The sequence below is a fragment of the Acipenser ruthenus genome, chromosome 7 (genome assembly GCF_902713425.1).
Source record: "Acipenser ruthenus chromosome 7, fAciRut3.2 maternal haplotype, whole genome shotgun sequence".
In the NCBI taxonomy this organism is placed as follows: Eukaryota; Metazoa; Chordata; class Actinopteri; order Acipenseriformes; family Acipenseridae; genus Acipenser; species Acipenser ruthenus.
Window position 1 is genome coordinate 18,417,450 of NC_081195.1, and position 19,684 is coordinate 18,437,133.

A 19,684-nucleotide genomic window follows, 5' to 3' on the forward strand; every position below is an offset into this window, starting at 1 on the left:
ATGATTGTGTGGACGTGTGGTTTGCAGTGCTATGTGTACAGGTGATGCAGGTGCTCCAAACAAGGACAAACACAAAGTTCACAGTTCAGGCTTTTTGTTTGCTTTCCTGTTTCTGGTCTGCTGACAGGGTTAGAGTGGAGAAGCTCATTGACCCAAGGCATGGGACCCAATCAACGTAGAAGGGGTTGGTGCCTTCCTTTTTGGCGACTATCACAATCGGACTGCACCACTCGCTCCTGGAAGGCTCAATAACCCCAAATTCGAGCATCGCCCGTACCTCTTTGAGAATGCCACCTTGTCGACTTTCCAGGATCCGGGAACCAAATCCAGGCGATCACGGAGTAGGCGCACAGGCTGCACTACATTTTTGCTTTTCCCACCCCTCTCTCAGCAGATCAAGGATGCCGCAAGGCTGTTGGCCGTACAGCGCTGCCCAATGTTTCAGGTCTTGATTCACAAATCGTCTCAGCATCTGCTTTAATGTTTGATTAAAACGTTCCACCAAACCATCTGACTGTGGATGATAAACAGATGTCCGGATAGGGTGTATTTTTAATATTTTATACACCTGCTGTAGTGTTTGAGACAGAAAGTTAGTCCCATGATCACTCAGTAGCTCTTTGGGGATCCCTACTCTTGACATAATCTGCACTAGTTCTTTGGCTATTGCAGCGGCACTAGTGGACCTCAATGGAACTGCCTCCGGGTATCGCGTTGCATAATCCACCACTACTAATATATGCGTATATCCAGAATCAGAAGATAGCAAAGGGCCCACTATGTCCATTGCAATGCGCTCAAAGGGAGTGGAAATAATTGGCAGTGGGACCAAAGTGACGGGGCGCACGCGACCTGGCGCTACTCGCTGACAGTCTGGGCATGTGGCTACATATTTCCACACTTCATTATGAAGCATTACCCAATAAAATTGAGCCAATATGCGTTCCTTCCTCTTGTCGGCTCCCAAGTGTCCTGCAAAGGGGATGTCATGCGCCAGCCGACATGACGGGGAACCATCAGTTGTGTTACAGGCTGCCCTGTGCCCGTGGCAGGGTTTACCCTATGCAGTAATTGCCCATTGATAATGAAGTGTGGATATACTAGCACCCCAGCACCTTCAACATCCTTACCTTCAATAGAACGGACTTGTCCCCAAGCATGCACCAGTGTGGGGTCGTTTTTGTGGTCCCACACTAGGTCCGCGCTTGAGCCCCACATGTCCGGTATATTGAGAGGGGCCGGAGTAACATCTGCCCTGGATGGCCCAGTAACCTCGCCCTCTCGGTCACACTGCGTACCGACTCCCTTTGAGTGGCGTTTGATACCATCTGCGCTCTCCCACCAGTCCCCAGCCTAGTTTCAGAGATGCACCTTCCCATTTTTCGATCCGTCTCTCTTTTTTTGTTTTCCTAGGATGAAAAAGGGAAGAAAACAGGTCAGCTTGCAGGGGGAAAATCTCACCAATCGTTTCCCCTGCTCTGTCTGCCAAGGTTACGTGTGCGGTCGGGACTGCTTTTTGGATTAATTGCTGATACTGTGGCCAGTCCCAGCTCATAATTACGTGGTGCAGCAGCCTTTCCACCACCCCCACTGTGAGGTGGCACTGTTTCTGACCTATCGACACATATACTTTTAGGTTGGGGTATGACACTGTGTCTCCGTGGATACAGGAGATCACCACCTTGCCTTGTGGCTTTACAAAGTATTGGCTGCTGCCAAATCAGCCACCTACAGCTACAGTACAATAGGAAACACAGGGGCCAAGAGAGAATTTGATTGTGAAGCATCTCAGGGTTGTTTTACTGTTTGATATTTTTCAGAAGCAATTAGAAGGAGCACCGTGTCATTCTACCAAGTAATAAAGTGGAATACTTGTATGCCTTTGTCTTATGTAGGTATTCACTTGGATTCAGGCTACTAAGATTTCAGTTTGCAAAAGCTCCCTTATTTTGAAAACTTAATGTTCACAGGTATGAGGTTCGCATGGCCAGTCTTCACTGGGGATGTTGCTTTGGCTCTGGTCCTCCCATGGGTTAGGGAGGCAAAACCGGCAGGGACAGTTTCTCCTCATAACGGTACAGCAAACCCTGCTGGCCAGACACCCAGTGAGCTCAAAGCAGACCCCTGTAGGCCTGGCTTTTGTCCTCTAGAGGTCGGTACCTCGCTGACATCCGCTCTCGAGTTCCTGTGTGCAAAAGAAGAAGCTGGCTCGGTCGTGGGATCAGAGGACGCCAACTGGACCGTCAGTTCTCCTGAGCTGTGTGGGGAATTGCTGCGGTGAGGAGAAAAATTGATTGGACATTCCAAATTTGGGAGTAAATCGGGAAGTAAAATAATTGAGCACACTAAATAAAAAAAAAAAATGTAATAAAAAAAAGCTAGGTCAGCTGTTTTAATTTTAAACAGAGGAACCTCAGAAGCCTTCACACATATTATTTTTTACAGGCGATTTGAGATGAGCCATGCTTTAGAAAATAGCAGCAGCACCAAAGGGTGTTGTGTTTGGAGCCCTCATGCTACTACTAGTGCAGAATGATGAGGCACCTAAAATTAGCCTTCTTACACATTTGAAAGAGCGATAAAAGATCTGACCTTTCAGGCATCTCCTTAGCACACTGAAGAGGACTTTGTTGTCTGGTCTAAAATCTACCTGCTAGAAAAAAAACAAAAAACTTTTAAATGGTGAGTACCGATATTTATTTATTTAAAAGTATTACTGAAGTATTATTTTATTAGGCCCTATTGTGATATATATATACAGTATATATATATATATATATATATATATATATACAGTATATATATATATATATATATAGTATATTTGTTCTTTTTCTGTTACTTGAAATATAGCAATTTATATGTTTAGTTGTTTTTTGTGTCAATCACTTGTAAACAAAGTTGCTTCTATTCATCTGGTTTGCATATTGAGGATTAGAGAATACTAGACACATAACCAGATATGTTTCATATCTAATTACTTATTGAATATATAGAATATATATCTATATCTGAGTATATTAATTGCCCTTATTCCAGATGTGTATTGCTTTATTGCTAGTGTGATTATGTGTGGGTGTGATGGTGATGCTGTACACATTGAACACAAACTGCTACAAAGGCCAAATAAAAACAAAAGAAAAAAAACTATTATACTCAAGCCTAAATAGCTGTAGAAACCATAGACAACTCAGCAATCTACAATAAAAGATACATCATTTTATTTTGGTATTTGTTTTTAATTAACATAGACACTTGTCATGGATCCTGGTAGCAAGTCATATTCGTCTAGGTTGAATTGCCTGTAGTCCTGTCACTCACTATCATAAAGTTCACTGTGTTTGTTTACTGTGTTTATGCCTCAGTAGCATAGCACTGGCTAGCGGAGAAGGCTACTGGTTTACAAAAAAAAAAAAAAAAAATTATATAAAACATACATAGAAATGCCCAGGCTGTGAAAAATGACTTAATTCATGATTCATCTTTTTTTTTTATCCAACAATATGAAAAAGTGTTTAACTTTTCAGTTTTCACCTTCTTAATTATAGTGTACCCTACCATGTACTGTTAACAATGGCTTTCAAAAACACAGGTGACCTTAAAGCACTTTATTTAAAATACATTACGCTCCAATGAGGGCATTTTACACTAAGAAGTCTTAAAAAAAGACTACCATTTGCTTTTGGATGCACGTTGGATTATAACCTTTGGATTGCTTATGAGGAAAAAATTAAGTACAAAACAACGGGGAATGTATCATTATTATATTTGAAGTAACAGATTTAACTGTGCCTCCTGAGTTAGTCTACGTTTTTGAATACTTCAAGTGTTAGAAAACATTAGTTAGTATATGCATTTTGACTCAGTTGGAATTTAATTTAATTAAACGTACAATGTAGTAAAGGTTAACTCTTTACAATGTACCATTACTGATTTTGAGTACAGCTCCTGTACTTTGTTTTGCCACGACACTCTGGTTTCATAAACTTTAGTGCTGACCTAAAATATTAAAGGTTTCTAAATAATAAAAAAACTGTTTTCTTAAATAATATAAAGCCCATATTTCATACCTGTGTTTAATAATTTATTCCAGGCCATTTAATATTGGTTTTGAAACCGACAGCAAAATAATAAGTGCATTTTCAAATCTAAAGTACATTGGACTAAATTGCTTCTAGAAATTATGAAGTATGAGGTGTTGTCCTAAGTATTGAGTTTCATACAAATCTTTCACAGCAGCTCTAAAATAGTTAAAGCCAAGATCCAAATCACAGTCCAAATAAGCTCTATATTGCAAAGGCTAGTAGTATACAAATATTATTTATGAATATAATGAAACCCACAGTTACATATGGCATAATTGTTCAATAAATGTAAATGCTTCTAAATATGACATGAACAAATGGTGCTATGGCAATAAAGCAACTTTTTGTTTATCAAAATCACAGCAAAGGCAAAAGCTAGGGTATTGTTTTCTTAAAGGGAATGTCAGTTGCTTCTGATTTGCTAGCAGCTTCTGACTCCCACTTGTTCTTCATTGGTCAGTGCTAACAGAATTCCGCCAGCATCCAGCTCAAACTCCATGAAGGGGAAGGTTCTATCCAGCACAAACGTAAAGCACTTTGTCTTTACGTTTGCATTTTACCACGTTTCCTCAAAATCGGGCCGTAACTGTTTGCTACATCAACATGTGTGACATATGGAATGAGACGCTGTATACTGCTTGTCTTGTCAACTACAGAGAAGACCAGGCAGATCCAGTCCAGTTTCATAAGAGATCTTATGATCATCCCTATGCTATTCGCAATATTGTTGACAGCTTGTAGCTCAAGTAACCTGCCCTTGTTCATTCTTTTTAAATGTCCACACTGCCTAATAATAACCCCTGACTGAATCAACCAACATTAAGTTTACAGTTCTGAGGTAAGCTGCTCTAGCTTTAGCCGAGATAATTTGCGATAATATCTGATGTCATCTAAAGCACCACTGCTACCAAGATGTTTTATTGCTCTCTCTTCCTGTAGACAACTGATTTGTCTGTAAAGAAATATTGGAAGGTTGGTTGGGTTTTTAAGTGTCATGTGATTAAATTGGGCATCAATAATATACTGGAGGAGAACAGTGTTAGAGAAAGAACAACTAACTTCAGACAAAATCGCAATTAATGTGAGTGAAAATCTGATTTCACATAATCATGATGATCTTGATCATTTTTAGGAGACGATAATTGAAAATGTATTTGTGATATTGTTGTGTAGTGGAGTAAATAAAAGTCGGTACGATTCTAAGGCAGTTTATTTTGATAATGCATCAGTACAAACTTAGATCACGTTCTTTCATAGTCTATATCAACCTACACAGTTTCAGGATGTCAGCACATTAACAGTGGCAACTAGTGTCAAGCCCCAGTACTACAACACCACATATTTCCTTTGTGCTGAACAAAAAGTACATTACCTGTTTTGCGATAGCACCAGTAATTAAATACTTAAAGACAAAACTGTATTTTTTGGACAGTGTTTACATAGCATAGTCCTGAGTCCATGCTGATTGTTGTCTGTCTGATAGTATGGTCCTCAGGCACAATCTCACATTGGATGTCTTGTACAGGTGGAGGTAAGATGATATCATTGATTACAAGTAGGTCATCAGGAGCATCTCCATTTCGTACTAGGTAGGCAGGTGTAAGATGAGTAGTATTCCATATCCTCCCATCTGACAACTTGAGGGTGTAAAGTTATTTTTTCTCTACAATCCTAAGAGATGATGTGAAGTTGGTTTGTCCTTTCCACAAGATTCCAGGCTTTCATGTTCTTACACGTGAACCACATACAAATTTCAGGGTCTTGGCACCCCGACGCTTGTCTGTGTATTTTGAGAGTAGCTGTATGGAAGCTCTCTTTAAGACTTCTATTACAACGTTCAATTTCTCCATTGGCTTGGGGGTAATACAATGATGACTTTCTGTGTAGGATGTTTCTGTCTCTCAGAAAAGCTTTGAATTCCCAGGAAGTGAATTGAGATCCATTGTCCAAAACTAATTATTTTGGGTTCCGCTCTCTACTAAAGACAGTAGACAGAAAGGTGATTACAGCAGTGACTTGGAATGTAAACGCTATTTCCAGCCATTTACTGAAGTAGTCGACAAAATGATGGCATAGCAACAGTCAAGTGGGACACTGTCAAATGGTCCAGCAAGGTAAAATTGGCAGCTTTTCCCACGCAGAGTAAGGGAAAGGGACAGACTGTAATGAAGGTGCATGTATCACTGCCATCTTGTCGTGGAGCTGACGGGTATCGCAATATTTTATAGTGACCAGCTTGAGCATCCAGTCTGGGCTACCACTACAAATCCCTTTGCACAGCCAAGTGCTGCTTCTGTGCAGTCTTTTATTACAGTTGAAATTTGGGTTGGCATTGTGGCAGTGTTTGCTGGCGTAGAAGCAATGCATCCCTTTACTACTTGCATGTTTAGTGCAGCAAACAGATTAGACTACCTAGGATTGGACTACCACTGTGCACAATATGAAATTCAGCTGGTATCGAAAGTTATGTTTACTTGTAAGCAGTCAAGCACAGGTATGCGGTTTATCAAGTAGCTCACAAGACGTAATCTCGGTTCAGTAAGTGGCAGACTTCTAAAGCATCACGTGTACATAGCGTCGGTTAATATGGAAACTGCTGAGCCCTTGTCCAACATCAATTTAATTGCTTGGGGTTGTATTCCCGATTCAGAAGAAACTGTTACAGTACACATTATTTTATCAGTGACACATGTAGGGCTGCTTCTATCCACACGCAAAACAGTCACATCAGGCACAGTAACTTTGTGTACGTGTTGATTAGGCTGGGCGCTACAACATACATTATCAAAATGTCCTCTTTTCTTGCAGTGTCTTCACTGAGCTTCTTTTGCAGGGCATCCAGAGAAATTTGCAGTATGTTGTGTAGATCAGCAGCGGTAGCATTTCCTCCATGAACGTTTTGACTTTGTGGCGTCTTGTTGGCATTGTCTTTGGCATTTTTGTATAATCAGTCCTGTTCGTACGCCTCTTTTACCCCTGCGTCTGTACCGGCTGAACAGCTTGAACAACACTTGCTGTAACTTGACTAATGGTTTTCGTTTCAGCCAGTGCTGTAATGTCAAGTCTGATTCAAGCAATAAATGTGTTGTAGTGGTTTTCTCTAGGAGATGATTTTGGATAATATCATCTGCCATGTCTCCCCATTCGCATGTAACACCCATTTCCCTTAAAGCCGCGAATATTTCTGTCTGTGTTGGTGAAATTTGTAGCGCTCAACCACCACATTCACTTTAGGCATGAAGAAGTTCTTTAATGCAGTAAGTGCTGTATTATACGTATCATCTGCAAGTATAAAATATACATTGTTCTGCTCCGAGGCAGTGTATGCGCAGTGCAAATTTTCTCTCCTCTGTGAGTTCAATGTCATTGAATGCAAGCAGGTAATTTTCAAACATTCGGATCCAGGCATTAAATGTAAGTCCAGGCATTAAATGTAGGCTCCCCAGGGCTTTGAAGAAAAGGTGCCAGTGGGTGCAGGGGAAGGAAAGCCATCCTCGTTGTGTAGTAGAGTAAATAAAAGTCGGTACAATTCTAAGGCAGTTTATTTTGATAATGCATCAGTACAAACTCTGACCACATTGTTTCATAGTTTACATCAATCTACGCCAGTGGAACTCAACTCTGGCCCTCGAGATCCATTCCAGTCCTGGGCATTATTCCAACCAGGTCCTAAATTAGTTAATTGCCTCTTAGCAGCTTCAATTAACTACATTAGAACCTGGTTGGAGTAAACTTCTGGACTGGATTGGATTTTGAGGGCCAGAATTGAGTACCACTGATCTACGCAGTTTTAGGATGCCAGCATATTAACAATGCTATCTACTGTCAAGCTCTAGTATTACAACACCACGGATATTTTGTAGGATATTTTAACCTGTTAAAGTTTGTCACGATCCTGATCTATTGTAAAGACTAGGTTTAAAAGACCATTCCATTGTAAAAGACCAGGCCACTCAACAGATACAGAAAGGCTGTGCACCCTTCTAGACACATGTAGCAAGCTTCCTTAGGACAATCTTATTATTGAAGTATGAAGTGAAGCATGAAGCAAAGCTGATGTATGAACCAGCTATTGGAAAGCAGCCACATTAATCAAACCACCTTGCCGGCCACTTTCTCAAAGTGACACACATTACATGTTGTGAGACAGAAGAAGTATTTTGAAGCTCTTCCTCCAACACTGTCATGTTCTAAAGCAGCAAGTTAACAAGCATTTATAAATATTTGTCCCATATGCTATGAGGGATGTGTGCGTATTGAGCTTCACTGGAGCCTCAAAAAGGGGAGTGACCCTGAGTGCTTCTTCTTTTTCCTATTCCTATAGGAAGATAATATGTGTATGTGTAGTTTACACTAGCCACATAGAAAGAATGTGCAGATGCAGTCAGCAGGATAATTAGAGTCTGTCAGCCTGTGCGCTCGTTGGGTCTGCTCGATACTCAGACGTCACTGCATGCAGATGTTTTTACTTCACATCTATTAAGGTTTGATTCTTAAAGGCATCCATCTATCTAATCCAGCTGCCTATACATATATAGTGTGCTAAAGCAGCAAGAAACTTGCAGGAGCTGAGCTGTTGTATTGAAAAAAGTACCATCTGTTTAAACAGTATTTCAGACAGTATAAACAATTTACTTTGAGCTGACTGATGAATTTTTTTTTTCCTTCATGGCGGTAGCAGCTGACACTTGGCTGAAAATCTTCTATTCTATTTTTGTCTTCCACCTGCTTAATGGCAGATGGATACATTTCAGTAAAGAATTTTGACCAGTTTTTGTTGATATTCCAATGCAGTGTTTTACGATCCTATTTTCCTGTGTTGTTCGTATTTATTTATGTGTGCATTAATGAAAGGGATACTATATATATACAGTATTCTGCTGAGTCAACGCCTAGGGGGTGTAAAGTTGTCGTTAAGGCAAAAGTGTGTGTGTGGGGGGGGGGGGGGGGGTGTTCGTTGACTCAGGCAGGGACAAAATTACAGTAGTATTTTTAACATTAGGTTGGTAGATTAAATTTACAATTAGGCATGCTTAAAAAAGCACATATACATTTAAAAAATATATAAACACGTGAAATGTTGGGTCCACTAAAATGGGCTTTACATAATCTCTGTAAGAAAGAAATTGCAGTGTGAAAAAGCAACCCAAAATAATAAATTAACATCCAAAGTAGCACTATAGCCAAAAAAAATGCCTAGGTTACAAGTTCTTAAAGCAATGGTACTCAACTCTGGCCAATCCAGTCCAGGTTTTTACACCAAGCAGGTTATAATTTAGTTAACTGAAGTTGCTAATTTAGGAAATGGTTGGAATAAAGACCACTGGGGCTCTATGTACTAATATTGATTATGTGTTCGTAAATGCTGCGAATTGGTAGCCTCTGTCCTTCTCAGAATTTTTGCAGTTCTGGTTCGTGAACAACTTTTGTAATATCACCGCAAGGTTACGAATGGCATAAATTACAGCTCATTATACAAGAGAGATCGGAATTTGCATTTCATTATAAATGGATTTGCAGTGCCAAAAGACATGATTTAGAACTTCCTTCCGGCAAGTGAACAGATAGAAGTGCCAGTATACAAATATACAAATATAGGATCAAGCAATGGCGTCTGCAGACTGTCTTTTAGATGTACATTCTGGGACAAAAAAAAAAGGAAAACAAATTGACCTGTTAGTTAGTGAAATAGAAAAAAATCAGGAAATCTTATTGGTAACACTTTATATTAAGGTGTTTCTTATTAATGTTTTTTAAACGCTTTATAACTATATAATAGATGCTTAATAACTATGCTATAGTGTTAATAAAACATTGTAGATGGTTTTTAACAATGCAATAGCCATAGACAGAATTACAGTTTTATAAAGGGGATCGTTTTTAGCCACCTATTCTACTTTGGGATGTTTACCCATGCAATAGCCATAGACAAAATTACATTTTTATAAAGGGGGCAGTTTTTAGACAACTATTGTACTTTGGCATGTTTAAACGTAATTCCGTCTATGACTATTGCATTGTTACAAACCATCTATAATGCTTTATTAACACTCTATAACATAGTTATTAGGTATCTATTATATATTTATACAATATTAATAAGCAGCACCTTAATATAAAGTGTTACCCAGCCAGTTGAATCTAGGAATGCGTAAAATAACAGGCTCAAACCTATGTCGTAAGTCAGGAGAAAATGATAGTATATCACAGGTAAGTGCGAACCTTTGATATTGATTTGTACATTTGCATACAAAACTTGTTTGAAACGAACAGTCGTAGCTAAACTACCGTAGCAATGACAAAACTAAGTTGCGGGAGTTAAAATGGCTTTAATACATTGCGGGTATGTCTACAAATTCACAAAAAACTACAAAACATCAAGATACTAATGAAAAAGCAATGATACATAGAGCCCCTGGTCTTTATTCCAACCAGGCCCTAGACAAGCAACTTCAGTTAACTACATTAGAACCTGCTTGGTGTAAAAACCTCGACTGGAATGGATCTCGAGGGCCAGAATTGAGTACCACTGTCGTATAGTGTCTGAAAAAATGTAAAAATATGCATTGTGGCATAGCAGGAAAGAGTAATCAATCAGAATACATAGTCTGTATCATCTGATCCGAAACTGCTGAACTCCACTTCTTCGTCATCTAAACTATTGATGATGCAGGCAATTGTCTGAATCATGAATGCACAGAGCAACTACTTCTAGGCAGTTTTTTCACGTGAGCCACAACATTTACCCTCAGGCATTATTTGCGCATGGTTATCAAAAACCGGAAATTAATTAAGATTTTACTTAGCTAAAAGTTGGACGGGTGGTGGGGGGGGGGCGATGATCGTTCAAACAGTGCCGTTGACTCGGCAGAATCTGGTATATACTGTATATATATATATATATATAGTAAATATGTACTGGAGGAGATGGCTATAGTAGAAAATGATTGACCTGAAGGAAAACTATTGTTACCAACAGGGGGCTATTGCAGGTAACAATAGTCTTCCCGAGGGGCATTTCATTTCCCACCATGGCTGAGTCTGCAGTACATGTTTAATATATGAATCAGTCAAGAAAAAAAAAGTGAGGCAAGGTTGGATAGTAAATATGAATTGATATATTTAGTTTAAATATAGGTGATACCGCATACGTAAATAAATATCGACTTATATATTTGGTTTAAATATAGGTGATACAGCATAAGTACATAAATAAATAACAAAATATTTGTGAAGATCACACCGTATAGTTAGCAAAGTCTTTCTATGTCTTCGTCTGGTTTGTTGACTGCTGCATAATGCAGGTTATCTCCCACCCATATTTGTTTTCATCGAATTGAATTTGTTTGAATTTCAGAAAGTCAAAAAACACAGACAGTGATGTTTTAATCACCATTTTAGTGTTTGCAGCATCTTTCTTTTGTAGTATGTTTTTAATTAATTTTCTGTTAACTCACAGAATCGGTGTTCAGCCATTTTCTCTGTGAAGAGTGCAGGGGAGAAAGGTGTTCCTTTGAAAAGGGGCATTACTGACAGTGATGTCAACCAATCACATGACAGGCCGAGACTATGGACCAGTGGTGTAAGGATGTTAGGGCAATAGTTCAATCTATTTTTCCTCCTATGATGAGGTTTTAACCAATCGCAGGCTAGGATTTCCAATCACTAATTCATATATATTAGTACAGTACAACCTCGCTATCACGAACCTGTTTGGGTCCAAGCCTTTTGTTCATTATATATCGAGCGGTTCGTTATAGCGAAAGGACAATCAAAATGAATGATAAACTGTTGGAGTAAGTTAATGAGATGAGATTGTGAATAAAAGTAGAATTACATGTGCCTGTTCATCTCATGTACGCAGTATTCTGCAGTTGCTTTATCCTATTCGTTAAAGAATTAAAACGCAGTACAAAAAGCAAAAATCCCGAATTGAAGCTGAACTTTTTATTTTAAAAAAATCTGACATGAATCATTTCAAAGTGCACCAAATCTTAATCCAACATGCAAGAATCCCAAACTGAGCTTTTATTCCAAATCAACACGACATGTAAAGTTTGACATCAAAAGTTAATCAGATCCTCAAGTTTTGTTGTTGTTATGATGTTCATTTCAGAGGCATAGCTAATTAAGACAAAAGAGTTGACTTCACTGCGGAGGTGGCATCCTGTGCGTACAGAACGAGATGTTGACAGTGTGTGTTTATATCATCTTCTTTTCATCCATGGGGGCTGCTTCTGAAAAGACTCCTGAAAGATGTATTTCTGAAATGAAGTAATTTTAAAAATGGCAACTTGGGATGTCCAACTATAACTTCTGCCACATACACAACTATGGCTGTTAGTAAATAGAAAATCAGCATACAGAGGGGACAGGAATTACAGCTATTATTATTTATTTCTTAGCAGAAGCCCTTATCCAGGGCGACTTACAATCGTAAGCAAATACATTTCAAGTATCACAGTACAAGTAATAATACAATTAAGAGCAAGATAAATACAATGACTTTGGTTCAAGCAAGTACAAGTGTGACAAAATACAATTCAATAATACAGCAGATAACAGCTATAGACCTGTAAGCTATGCTAATTGAGCCATAATGTTGTTATTTGAGTAAGCACCAGCACTGTCTATTGGTATGTATTGCCAGTAATACAAAATAAAGTTTAATCCAAAGTAGCTGATCACAATTCACTAGATGGCGCTGGCTCTTATTTCTATAAGTAAACTTTGGCTGACCTAGCCTAGATATTGTTTTTAAAGCCTTGGATACGACCCCTTCAATATCTTTGGCACCTAGAATAAACCCAATAGTTATTTCCTTTAAAATGTCATTCTTTGTTTATATTTCAGTTTTGCTTGCCCAAGCTGCAATGGAGCTTGCATCAGAAAAATATTTTTCTTTTTAGTCACTGTGCATAATAAACCCAGATGGTTAAACCAGGCAATAAATAAGTTAAAAGGAACGATGGTGCAGCATGAAGTACCTAAGAGGGTCATCTTTCCTAAATGTGTTTAAGGCATGCTGGTGGTACATTGTATCCCTGCTTCAGTCTCCAGTGATATATTAAGGACCAATATCCATCATAAAGTAAAATAAAAGTGAAGGTGTCATGTCTTTTTGTGACAGTCTGGCTCGCAGTGGTGATGTGGATGACGTCACGGACCAGGAAGTAACTCAAACCAAACAGTGGATGGGCGGTTGAAGCTGAGTGTTAGTGCACTCAGCGTATTTAATAAACAAAATATTAAACAAATTAACACAACACAAAACAAAAGGGCACAAGGGCCAAACGAATGAACAAACAAACAAGTAAGTGATGTGCTGGGAAATCCAGCACGTCTTAGCAATTGTTTTGTTAATGTTGCTTTTTCTCTCTCCGCTCTCCCGTACTCTCCTCTACACTCTCAACCCCGAGTGCAGAGTGCTGCTGGTTTATATACTCTGGCCGAGGGATTAACTAGTTGGTAATTATCTTATTATCCCTCGGCCAGAGTCTGCACGCGTTTGGTAAGGATGCATGACTGTCAGCTAGTTAAATAATCAGTAGCTGATCAGCCATGCATCCTCACGGGGTTTTTAAATATAATAACAAAAGACGCGGCGCTTTTACCCACGCCGCAAACAAAAATACAAATAATAATAAATAGGGGCGGGACACTCCGCCACACATGCCCCCCCTTGTGCGCAGCACACATGGCCTTTTCGGCCACCTCCCCCCTTAGTCCCCAAAGTCCCGGTCAGCAGTCCCGGCGCAGGAACAGGGGCAGCAACGGGCCAAAGGTGGCGGCCACGGTGGGATGTCCTCCTCCCACCCAAACAGCCATAGTGTTCCAATGGCCCGCGCACCGGCCAGCTCCTCTGGCCAAAAAATTTTTGGGGGTGGTCTCCAGACCTGCCCCCCCTTCTTCATGGCCGACAGCTCCCCTCCGTGGGGCTCTGGCCACCCTTTCTCCTGCAGCGAAATTGCTGCGGGGGAAGCTGGTCTCCTGACCTCCCCCCCCTTCTTCATGGCTGACAGCTGCCCTTCACGGGGCTCCAGCCACAGTATTTCCTGCCGCGAAAGTGCGGCTGGGGGAGCTGGTCTCCTGACCTCCCCCCCCTTTTCCATGGCTGGCAGCTCCCCTTCGTGGGGCTCTGACCACATGATCTCCGGCCGCGAAAGTGCGGCTGGGGAAGCTGGTCTCCTGACCTCCCCCCCTTTCTTCATGGCCGGCAGCTCCCCTCCGTGGGGCTCCGACCACAGTGTAGTGACCCCAGGCGAAGCAGGATCCCTGGCGACCCCAGGCAAAGCAGGATCCCTGGCGACCCCAGGCGAAGCAGGATCCCTGGCGACCCCAGGCGAAGCAGGATCCCTGGCGACCCCAGGCGATGTGGAACAGGCAGCCCCAGGCGATGCGAAGCAGGCATCCCTGGGTGGTGCGAGGCAGGGCAGGAGCAGTACTTCCCATGACGGTGGATGTGGAACCAGCAGGTATTCACCCTCTGCTGGTGGAGGTGGGAGGGGAAAGCAGTCCTCCCACAGCGGCTGAGACGGAACCAGCAGGTATTCACCCTCTGCTGGTGGAGCTGGGAGTGGCAAGCAGTCCTCCCACGGCGGCTGAGGCGGAACCAGCAGGTATTCATCCTCTGCTGGTGGAGGTGGGAGGGGCAAGCAGTCCTCCCACGACGGTTGAGGCAGAACCAGCAGGCATTCATCCTCTGCTGGTGGAGGTGGGAGGGGCAAGCAGTCCTCCCACGACGGTGGAGGCGGAACCAGCAGGCATTCACCCTCTGCTGGTGGAGGTGGGAGGGGCAAGCAGTCCTCCCACGACGGTGGATGTGGAACCAGCAGGCATTCACCCTCTGCTGGTGGAGGTGGCGGAGGCAGAGGCAGCTCTTGCTGCTCTGCTCCTGGTGATGGTGGAGACAGAAGCAGCTCCTGCTGCCCTGCTCCTGGTGGTGGTGGAGACAGAGGCAGCTCCTGCTGCTCTGCTCCTGGTGGTGGTGGAGGCAGAGGCGATGGGGCGGATGCTGGCCACTCAGAGGGAGGCTGTGGCGGTTCTGGCTCCCTCTGCTGTGGCGGCTGGGCTGGTGTGTGCCGTGCTCCCTTCAGCAGCATAAATAGAGGCTGCTGGGGAACATCAGCATCCTGCCCTTCTCCCCCCCAGAAAAATTCAGGGGGTTGAGCCTGTAACTCCTCCCCTTCTGGCTCTTGGGACTGCAGCTTGGGTCCTAAGGCTGTGGAAGCGCAGACTTCCACCTCTTGGGCTATGGACGCACCGACTCCCCCCTCTTTGGGCTGTGGACGCACCGACTCCTCCCTCTTGGGCTGTGGACGCACCGACTCCTCCCTCTTGGGCTGTGGACGCACCGACTCCCCCCTCTTGGGCGTAGGACGTTCGGGCTCCTCCCACTCGGCCGTAGGACGTTCGGGCTCCTCCCACTCGGGCGTAGGACGTTCGGGCTCCTCCCACTCGGGCGTAGGACGTTCGGGCTCCTCCCACTCGGGCGTAGGACGTTCGGGCTCCTCCCACTCGGGCGTAGGACGTTCGGGCTCCTCCCACTCGGGCGTAGGACGTTCGGGCTCCTCCCCAGGCTGTGGAGGCGAAACCAGCAGGCATTCTCCCTCTGCTGGTGGAGACGGTAGCGATGGCTCCTCTCCCTCTGATGCTGGAGACGGTAGCGATGGCTCCTCTCCCTCTGATGCTGGAGACGGTAGCGATGGCTCCTCTCCCTCTGACGCTGGAGACGGCAGCGATGGCTCCTCTCCCTCTGGCGCTGGAGACGGCAGCGATGGCTCCTCTCCCTCTGGCGCTGGAGACGGCAGCGATGGCTCCTCTCCCTCTGGCGCTGGAGACGGCAGCGATGGCTCCTCTCCCTCTGGCGCTGGAGACGGCAGCGATGGCTCCTCTCCCTCTGGCGCTGGAGACGGCAGCGATGGCTCCTCTCCCTCTGGCGCTGGAGACGGCAGCGATGGCTCCTCTCCCTCTGGCGCTGGAGACGGCAGCGATGGCTCCTCTCCCTCTGGCGCTGGAGACGGCAGCGATGGCTCCTCTCCCTCTTGTGCTGGAGATGGCAGCAGCAGGGTCTCTCCCATATCCGCAGCCAGGTAGTTGAACACCATGGCTGCGATGTCTGGGAGGGAAGCTGGGTGGTGTTGCTGTTCCCAGGCCTCCCAGCGCTCCCCATCTCTTGCCCACAGGAGGTTGATCACTGCAGGGAGGGCTTCCTCATAATCCCTCCCCGGCTCCACCAGCCAGTCCCAGACTCCCTCAGAGGAGAGTGCATTCGTCCTCTTTGGAGGATGCAGGTCCTCCCTCACTGGACGCTCTGGCTCCTCTTTCTCCTGCCATGGAGGGGGTTGGTCTGGTGCCACGTGCCCAACCTCACCAACCGCGAAGCACCACTCCTCACCCTTCAGGCAGGTGAGGCAGATATCCAGTGTGGCAAGGTAAGGCTGATGTTGCTGCGCCTCCTGCTGCTGTTGTTGCTGCTGCTGCTGCTTTCTCCTCCGGCTACTTTTCCCCATTTTTAATTTGAGAAAAAAAAAATGAACAAACAAAAAAAAACGCACTTTTCAATCCTGGTCCGGCTGTTGGAGGCGTTGTTTGTCCCACGCAGGACACCATATGTGACAGTCTGGCTCGCAGTGGTGATGTGGATGACGTCACGGACCAGGAAGTAACTCAAACCAAACAGTGGATGGGCGGTTGAAGCTGAGTGTTAGTGCACTCAGCGTATTTAATAAACAAAATATTAAACAAATTAACACAACACAAAACAAAAGGGCACAAGGGCCAAACGAATGAACAAACAAACAAGTAAGTGATGTGCTGGGAAATCCAGCACGTCTTAGCAATTGTTTTGTTAATGTTGCTTTTTCTCTCTCCGCTCTCCCGTACTCTCCTCTACACTCTCAACCCCGAGTGCAGAGTGCTGCTGGTTTATATACTCTGGCCGAGGGATTAACTAGTTGGTAATTATCTTATTATCCCTCGGCCAGAGTCTGCACGCGTTTGGTAAGGATGCATGACTGTCAGCTAGTTAAATAATCAGTAGCTGATCAGCCATGCATCCTCACGGGGTTTTTAAATATAATAACAAAAGACGCGGCGCTTTTACCCGCGCCGCAAACAAAAATACAAATAATAATAAATAGGGGCGGGACACTCCGCCACACTTTTAGATGTACATTCTGGGACAAACAGGGTTATTGCTGTTAATAATGTTGTTGCAATGCTCCTATTCAGTCATTTCACTTGTTCTCTTAAATCCAAACCTCTAGAGGAGAAGGATTATTAAATTAGCCACTGCACCATCAACTGTAGCCCTTCCTACAGGTGGCGGATGGGTGGGAATGCAGAGGCCATATAATGCTCTTCGAGGTGTGGCTTTTGTTACACCTGTAGTGTACAATGAGGCTGCAGGCATTCAAATGCTGCAACACATCTTAATATTCTATTGTCAGTGTACTGGTCTGGTGTTAATTTATGAAATAGCTTGTAATATAGCTTAGAAAAGTCATACTCTGAATTTATAAATAGCTTCATATAGTATTAATGGACACCCTTTACATTATTGCTTATACAATAGAATAGAATAATTTAGAAGTCAGAATATATTATATATGTTACACTTAGTCAGGATTCAGTCAGTCACCAACAAAAATAACCATTTCATGATTTGAGCATTTACAAATTACACCGTGTAACAAATTTTTTTTTTTTTTTGGTTCCTGGGTAGTAGGTGTTATTTCCTAATTGCTTATGCCTCAAAGGTATAGAAAATGGCTATTATTCCCCACAAACTTTGCTTTTGTGACCAGGACAGTGATATTTTGAAATTTACCTATTTCCAATGAGAAAACGGGCGAATTTGTGTCTTTTCGTTCACATAAAGTCAGAAAAAAACAACATATGAATCCAAATTAACATGTATTTATTCTAAAGTAATACAAAAATGACTACAAAAGATTTAGAAGTAAGTAGTTTTTCGAGATTTACGATTATACTGTAAATCACTTTCACGAATCAGCCCCCAAATGTAGTCTCCCATCATGTTCTTGTTATACTGTCCTTGGTAGCGGCGTTCAAAGTCCAGTATATCCTGGTGGAAGCGCGCGCCTTGCTCCTCCGAGTACGCTCCCATGTTCTCCTTGAATTTATCAAGATGAGCATCAAGGATATGGACTTTGAGGGACATCCTACAGCTCATTGTGCCGTAGTTCTTCACCAGAGTCTCAACCAGCTCCACATAGTTTTCGGCCTTGTGATTGCCCAGGAAGTCCCGAACCACTGCGACAAAGCTGTTCCAAGCCGCTTTCTCCTTACTAGTGAGCTTCTTGGAGAATTCATTGCACTCCAGGATCTTCTTTATCTGTGGTCCGACGAAGACACCGGCTTTGACCTTTGCCTCAGACAGCTTAGGGAAGAAGTCTTGAAGGTACTTGAAGGCTGCCGACTCCTTATCTAGAGCTCTGACAAATTGTTTCATAAGGCCCAATTTGATGTGCAGTGGTGGCATCAGCACCTTCCGGGGGTCCCAGCCATACTCATCATACTTCAAGGCGTCCAGCAAGGTCTTGATGCTGTTGTAATCCTCTTTGAGGTGCACCGAGTGAGCCAGGGGAAGAGACGGGTACTTGTTACCATTATGGAGCAGCACGGCTTTGAGGCTCCTGGATGAGCTGTCAATGAAGGACAGTATAACGAGAACATGATGGGAGACTACATTTGGGGGATGATTCGTGAAAGTGATTTACAGCATAATCATAAATCTCGAAAAACTACTCACTTCTAAATCTTTTGTAGTCATTTTTGTATTACTTTAGTATAAATACATGTTAATTTGGATTCATATGTTGTTTTTTTCTGACTTTATGTGAACGAAAAGACACAAATTCGCCCGTTTTCTCATTGGAAATAGGTAAATTTCAAAATATCACTCCTGGTCACAAAAGCAAAGTTTGTGGGGAATAATAGCCATTTTCTATACTTTTGAGGCATAAGCAATTAGGAAATAACACTTACTACCCAGGAACAAAAATTGTGTTACATAGTGTTATCAAAGAATGAAATGAAAGCTTATTTCTGTCTTTGAGCTAATTATTTTGCTCAGATTGCGAAATGGAAAATACCAAACAAGCAAAGAACGAAACAGTGCACTGGGGTTTGAGATCTATCCTCTAAAACACTGCAATGGATCATTATTGCTGTGTTACTTGTTGACAATGTGGGCAATAATCCTTACACCATCAATGCACTAAGCGGCCATTTTGAAAAGAGCGTTGAAACAGACTTTAAAAGGTGCAGTGCTGCTCAATACAATCGTGGAGACGGGGCTTACTAAAAACAGCAATAAAACCAATCCTTTAAAAACTCTCCGTCTCCAGCACTTCTCTAAAACCCCAATACCTTTAAAATACTAATATGTAAAACAGATAAAAACATACACACACACACACGAAGGGAGAAAGGAAGCACAGCAGGAGCCTTGCTCTAGTCGGCGGTTGTCTCTTTCATTTTTCTCCCCAACCCACCGCCGAACACAAGTGGAATTCCTTCTTTGCTCCTGCTGGCTGTGCATCCAGCCTCCACTCCAGACAAACCCGGGTTCA

General features: G+C 42.9%; 1 protein-coding gene across 1 annotated transcript in view; it reads left to right on the plus strand.

The window, feature by feature from the left end:
- Positions 1 to 2,625: 2,625 nt before the first annotated feature.
- The window catches only part of LOC117415680 (myopalladin-like), a 141,309-nt gene continuing 124,250 nt past the window's right edge, over positions 2,626 to 19,684 (plus strand). The window contains exon 1 of the mRNA XM_059026522.1: positions 2,626 to 2,682. The gene's annotated coding sequence lies outside the window, so the exon portion shown is untranslated. The remainder of the gene's footprint in view (positions 2,683 to 19,684) is intronic.